Here is a 7602-nt window from a genome sequence, read left to right as displayed (position 1 = left end):
TCTTTCTGTTTTGATCTACTTTTTGAATGTAATTGTTCATTAATTGGACCTTGTACAGTCCAGAGGGTTGTTTCTGCTGCTTTTCCATGCGGAATAAGGTTATGGAATGTTAGTTTTAGTGTGTGTAATTATTCAAAGCCTTATTTAAATTCTATTAAAGAACATACCATTTTAAATGTAATTGCACTAATGAAATCTCTGCCATTACCTCAGTCCCACTGTTTGTGTTTCTTTCATGAATTTGCATCTGTTATTAGGTCTCAGTATTGCTGATTGCTTGAGACTCCTCAGGTCTCATGGTTTCAGGTGATTTCTTGATTGTCTTTTGTAAAAGACTCTTCCTTGTTAGCCTGGCTATGTGTGAGCAGTCAGAGTTTTGCATTGGCATATTTCTTTGGATGCGTATTGTGTGTTGCAGTGCATATTGCATTAATATGTATTGCATGTTGTTGAAACAGGTTTACCATTAGATAAGGATGTAATGCTAAAGCAGTGGTATGTGCAAAGTGAATCAGCCAGACCTCAAGCAAAGGAGCTACCTTGCTTCTGTAATGCATGTATTAGGCCTGATCCTTTATGGCAGTTACCATTCCCTGGACTCCTGTGGACTTTCTGACTTACCTTGGGACATATGAGATCTTACTCTGGTCTCATGTTTGCAAAAGTTGTGTTTGTATGTAAACTTGTGGTGCAACAGTAGCCTTGAAAAACACATATGCTTTTCTTCTGTGTGTAGGATAAGATGTATGGTAACAAGGGTTAGTCTGAGCCAAAAATAATTCCAAGAGTTCAAGGATAGAGTGACTTATTGTGGCTGGCTGGCCAGTGACTGATATTTAGGCCTTAAATCAGCAATTTGGGCTTACTGATTATCCCAGAGACGCTGTTCTGATCCAAACTTGATGCATGTGTTAAAATGTGACTATTAGAGCAGTTTGAAGTATTTTTAAAATATTTGACAGACAAATGAGGTGCATATCTAGTAAATTCTAACCGATAAAAATTGTGTATGAAAAATGTGTCACTTTTTTAGCCCAGCCTTTTTGGTAGAGAAACCAGGCTGGTGGAGCAACACACCAACAGCTTTGGAAACCGCTTTATTAGATGGCAGGGAGGTTTCAATACCTGGTCTAGTGCCCAAGTCATGTCTTAAAATGAAACTTTGGCTCCTCCATCTCTTGGGCGTATTTAAAAACTTCACCCCATTGCTGTAGCCAAGATGTTCACATTTACCTGAATTTACTGGTACACATTTACAAGAAACTCTCAGAATTTTCTGTCTAGATGGAGTGGATGAGGATTTAACTTTTAAGCACAATTGGCTAGTGATCATGAGCCCCAGTGCTGCTGCAGTTATGGTCTGGGGAAGGACATGTATTGACTTCATCGGAAGCAGAGCCAGGTCCTACCTGTGTGGGTATTGCCAAAGATGAGTCTCCATGTAAACCTGTGTAACCTGCCAGGGGAGGCAGGAGAAACAACTGGGAATCCTCTCCAGAAGTGCTTGGAAAATGCAAATTTGTTGAAATGGTCTTTTCCCCAGTCTCTGGGACTTCTGTTTGTTGAAAGAAGAATCTGGGCTGCAGGATGAAGTTTCCCATCACCACATGAGAAATCTGCTCAGCACAAAGCAGCAGTAGCCTGGCAGGCAGAGTGCTTACTTTGCTGGGAGTGCCAGTGTCTGTGCCGGTGCTCCTGAGATATGCAGAAACACAGCCTTCCTCATGCCAGTCAACATCCTGGTGACCAGCAGTTTGACTAGCCCATGTCAAGCTCTGGTGTGTGCTCCTTTTTTTTTTTTTTTGTTTTAATTAAAAAAACATTTTGAAAAGTATCCATCTTGTTCTTCCTGCATTGTGTGTGTTGGGCATTATTTTTTGTGGGGGACAAGGAGGCTTGGCTTTTTACTGAACTGAAAAGCAGTTTTCCAGGTAGGTCTGCAAGAACCTTAGATCCTTTGCCTGAGCCATTTGTCTTCCAGGGAGGCAGAATCCTGATCTCCAGTAGGTTTGAGTCTGTCTGGTATTTGTTCCTCTTCACACACTGCAGTTCAACTTAATGAAGCAGGCTGCCAGCCCAGAGAGCTGATGTGTGCTTTGTATATCAGAACACCAAAGACTCTATTTTCTTCCTCTTCTATTGTCCCCTCTTGCCTTTGAGTATATTCTGAGACAGACTTGCAAAATGCATAGGCCTCTATGTGGGATTTCAAAGTAGTCAGTGGGTTTAGATACCGATGACCTCTTATTCTTCACTCCTCCCTGCAAGTTTCAAGGGGACCATGGTGGTTTTCCTAATAAGGAGTTCTTGAAAGTAATTCACACCAGTCCCATGAGGTTAAAGACTTGCCTCAATCTAACAAACACTGGAATAAGAGGGGATTTGCTTTAAACTAGCAAAGTAGGCATCTTCCCTACTGATGTCAAGAGGAGACAAGTCAGTGCTGTGAGCCCGTGTCTCCGTGGGAGCTTCAGTTCTGTACCCACTGCTGTGGCAGGTAAGATTTGGCCAGTAGCACAATGGAAGAAGCAGCTAATTTGACTGGATCCAGTTAGTATAACTTCTGGGACACCCTGAAAAACCTGTCACTTCTCCAGGTGGACAGCTGAGTTGCTGCAGAGGTGACAAAACCACCAATCAGTGGGGAGGTACTCTCTGTTCTGTGTTTGGAGGAAAACTCATTTCAGAGCAGAAGGGAACAACAGGCCAGGAGTTTTGTGAAAGCCTGCAGTCTCTGCTCCTTCAAGCATGTTATGTGAGGCCTCAGTCACTTTTGTCTGGCTGTGATAAATCGGTTTCTCCACATTTTCCAATACTCTAGCCTGGAGAAATGTTGGTGCTCTAATCAGAAAACTACAACTGAGCATCAGAGTTGCTCTTTGCAGCAAAGTACCAGCAGGACTTTAACCATGCACTGCCCCAAATAGAAGCCAGTCCTCAAAAGCTGCTAAGAGAAATGTTTTTTAGTGGTCTATCTTTTATGTTGTCCTTCTGTCACTGTGAGAAATAATGCTAATTTTGATCTAAATTCTTGCCCTTTCCCTGATTACCATATTCCAGTGGAGAACAACTTTCTTTTGGCAGCTGTGATGGTTCTGGGCTCAACAAAGACATCTAAGCTCTGTGCCCTTACACTTTGTCATCTCTTCATAGAGGGTATAGTACACTGTGAGACAGGCCTGTGTCTGCTACAGATTGGCAGGTCAGTGACTGAAACAGGCACTGAAAGATGGTAGTCACTCTTGACATGAGATGACCAGCTTTATGAAATGATCCCCAAACACTCTGTAGTCACTGTGCTCAAAAAGAAGTATGGGCCAGTTGGCTTTGTGCAAGATGCTGTCCCACTGCCAGGATTGCACCCATAGCTAGTGGTCTCCAATCACTTGTTTAAATTTTCTGGGAAATCTGGGGATCCAAGGAAAAATTACTAGTTAAAAGCCTTAGAAAGCCAGATTCCTGAAGGTCACATTGCTTTGCTCTCCAGATGCTGTGACTGGTGCCTTAATCCAGCTCCACTCAGCTGCAGCCTCTGAAAACTTGTCTGCAACAAAGGTTTATATAGGTGTCTCACCTAAATAAATATGCTTGCTGTATAGTGATGAATGCACATGACAGCTGGGTAATCAGACCAAAAGTGTCCATCCAGGAGGTGATGGTTGGGGCTGGAGGGTCACAAGACAAGGCCCAAATCCCATTAAAGTCCATTGGGACTTTGTGCTTTAAGTCCATATCCTTAAAATGAAGCATATGCACTTTGCTGGATCAAGCTCATTGTGATCAGACCAAAAGTAACACTAGCAAATGTAGCAGAGGGAAAGAAAAACAGACACTGCTAACAATTATTTCTAAAAAACATTTCTTTAAAAGGTGTGCACAGTTGGTGCCTAGAATTGCTTAAAAACATCCATCTGTCCCTTTCTGCGGGTTCAGTTCTGCCACTTTGTTTCGTATTAAAACAAAGTGTGCTTGGAAGGTCACTGGGCAGATGAGTGTAATAATGTTCACATTCTCCTGGCATTGCTCAGTGATTAGAAGTATTCAGCACGCAAATAGCTTGTTCAACTTCAGCAAGTACATCATCTCCCTCCTGCCAGCCTTGCTTGGGGTGAGCTAATGGATTTCTAATGTTATACAGCTTAGAGAGCAACTGTCTCTAATAGCTCCTGATTAAGCTCTCCAGAAAGGCAAATAACCATCATGGGGCAAAGGCTAAACAAAAGGAGGGGCACAAAAGAGCACATCGATTAAAAAGTTGCTGGCCAAGGGACTCTTGCTGTCATGTTTTGTATTTTGGGAAATCCAGCATTATATTTAGCACATTTTGGCTTTTGAGAACGGTCTGTCAAGTGAATCCCAATTTGCTTTTAGAATAGTGATAAAATAGCCCTCACTCCCTTCTCCTCCCCCTTTGCCATTTATAATCTATTATTTTAGGGCTGATCTGAGGAACTATTGTGTTTTCCTATTATCATTGTCCCTGGCTCAGCACTGTGCTTCCAAGCTGAATGTAGGCTTTTGGGGGTTATTTTTATCTTACTGGCCTTCTGTGGCAGAGGAACACATTCTCATTCAGTCTCCAGACAGCCTGATTTGCTGAGCAGAGGTGTGGGTGCATATCAGGGGCATCAGGCTCTCTTTAAACTGACTCAGCCCTGTCTTTCAGTTTTTGTTTGTTAGAAGTAGCGTGGAAGACATGACTGAGGTCTTGCGAGGCACAGAGAAGATGTGGTATGTGATTCTGAACTCAAGCAAGCTCCAGTGCAAAGTAAAAATTGAGCCCAAACAGGCACTTTTCTCCCTGATTCTCAACCCCTCTGGCCAGAAAGTTTTAGCTTTCTTTTGGGGAGGTAGAAAAGAGAGAGGTGAGCTGCTTTCATCTACTTCAGTGGCTACAAATCTAGCTTTGGCCTAGGATGTTAGACACTTCATTCATTAATGGCTCTGTCTCCAGGGCTCCCTATTGCTTTATGCCCAATCATGACATTGATGGGACAGGGAGAGGACTTTATGATCTGTTCAGCCAATTCACCACAGAACTGTACAAAGAAAGGAATGGGCATTTTTCATGAAGGGATAACAACCTTTTGTGTCCTTCTCCTGCCTCCTGCGTGCCAAGGCTTACGCACACAGTATGTTAATAGCCACTTCTGAGGGCTTCAGCTGATCAGAGAATAAATGCCAAGGTTCTTCTGTGCAAACCACCCAGCTGCCCTTCCTGGCCTTCGTCATCCTTTGCAGGGCAAGTCTGCTCTGTCCGAAGTCAGTGCTCTCAGAGCAGACTTTGGCTGCTTGTGTTTGTAAGGTACAGGCTGCATCTGCTAACGATGGCAGGCCAGGGGACAGCTTACTACCACTGCCACGTTAAGAGATCACTCCACTTGGCTGGTCTGAAACAGTACAGAGAAGAAAACCCTTCCTGCAGGCAGGCCACTGCAAAGATTTGCAGTGCACCTTTCCTGCCAGTGCCATGACTTGTGCAGTGATCAGGTCTCCATGACTAGTGCTACCATAAAGGCACACTTGTGTCTAAGAGCTTATGAGTGTCATGCAGCAGCCACTGTCCCTGACAGCCCCTGAGGCTCTTCTGCCTCCTGCCACCATGTGGGATGGAGACCTGTCTTAGGACTACCCTGGTGAGGATGTGAGAGCTGGAGTGGTTGAGGGCACACTCTCCCTTTGCACTGACTCCCATCTCTGCACCACCACCACAGCTGCAGCAACTGGTTGCAGCTTCCATGGCAAGAAACCACTTGTGGAACTACCAGGAAGTGAGGCTGTATCTTATCTGGCAAGGATGGCCCCCAGGGAAAGCCTGCAGCAAGTCCAGTGACTCCTGTGCCTCCCTGATCACTTAGGGAAACACTCAGTGCCTGTAAGACCCTTCACTGTGTCTAACACCTTTGCAGCCATATTAACTAGTGCACAAGAGTTGGGGGAACGAGGAACAAGGACCAGCAACAGTGTCTCTACAGAGAACATGTTTTCCCTCTACCTCCCATGATGCCCAGTACATGCACATTCAGCTGTGATTGTTCTGTGAAGATTCTCCCAATCTTCCTCAACTATTCATTATTGATACAGAACTTTGAGGAGCCACTTTGGTTGTGTATTTCAGACACCACTACAGCCAAAATCACTGACACTGGTGGGTTTGATGTTTAGGCTCCAGACTGTGTCTAGTCCACCCCCAGACCCACACTTATTAACACCCTGTAACAGGCAAAAGGGCTGTAACAAGAAAAAAAACCACCTGAAAGCTGCAACCATCATTTAGGTTCTCCCAGAGGTTTTCTCTATTTGCTAATGGTTCTGGCTGGTCTTGCTCAATGTACATGGTGCTATATTCATTACATTATTTTACTGATCACTGGTGGCAAAACTGGGATTGGCAAGTGTAGTCTTTAACCCCTGGACTGCTATGGGTACCTACAGAAGCTACCTTGTGGAATACTCGAACTAGTTGCACTAACATAATCTATGCTCCTAATTAAAATGAAAGGACCCATGGTGGGAAGTCATTCCAGGAAGCTTTCAGGAAAAGCATGAGCCTGTCAGTTAAAGGAGACTCTAGAAAGTGAACCCAACTGTCCTGAATCCCACCAGCCTGTTGTGACTAAGGAATGGTAAGTCCACCAAGGCATATGTTACTGGGTCAGTAGTACAAAGCTAGTTTCTCACTTGTCCTTTTCCCAAGGCATGGCTCTATTCTGCACCAAACCCCACTGAAGGCAGAACCTGAAGCACAGCACAGCAGGAGTCATGGAAAGAAGTGCTGCTCAGCTGGTTCTGCTGGTCAGTTTCTCTATTGCACCCAGCCTGCCCCATGCCCCTCTCCAAAGCATCTTTAAATAAACTCTCCAGAGGTGTTCTGCTACACTGTAGTGAACTCAAATGAAATGAAATTAAATACTGCTGAATGGAGCTGCATAAATGCCTTGTCATATTTTGTTATAATCACCTAGAGCAACCCCATCGTCTGTGTCATCTGTCTCTCCAGCTTACCCGTGGAGCTGCAAGCACCATGGTGACTGGGCAAAAAAAGGAAGATAAATGAAAGTTCATGTGAGTTGGAGTAAATAATTCAGAAGCACTGGTTGTTGTTCTGATACACAGTGCTACCCTGACTGCCAGGGCATCCTGGTCCAGCACGCACAGAAATCACGCTCTCCCAAGTAAAAACAAGCTGTGGAGAAAACTGAGCAAATCCTCCAGCCTGTTAACTTTCCAGCTCATTGAGCAGGTGGAAAATCAGCAGTGTGGCTGTGTGGAGGGCTGCAGTGAGGCTGCAGGATGTGGGAGCAGGGTAAGTGTGAGCAAGCTGGTGGGATTTTCAGCTGGTGCTGCTGTACCTGCACACTGACACCTGTGGTTACACTACTATGCACTGTTGTGGAACTGATTGAATCCAGTCAGTGCTTGAGTTTAAAAGCCATTTCTGAATAACAGCTCAAGAGAAAAAAAGGGGAGGGAAGCCACCTAAAAAGCAGTACATCATGCACAGCTGTTTCACAGAGCAGAGCTGAGAGTGAAAAGGAGATTCACATGATCAGTTTTAATGTTGTGGTAGACTCAGATTTTCTGCCCAGCTGCCAATTCCAA

This window comes from Acanthisitta chloris, unplaced genomic scaffold, assembly GCF_000695815.1.
Source record: "Acanthisitta chloris isolate BGI_N310 unplaced genomic scaffold, ASM69581v1 scaffold21520, whole genome shotgun sequence".
NCBI lineage: Eukaryota > Metazoa > Chordata > Aves > Passeriformes > Acanthisittidae > Acanthisitta > Acanthisitta chloris.
Note: the sequence above shows the minus strand (reverse complement) of the source record.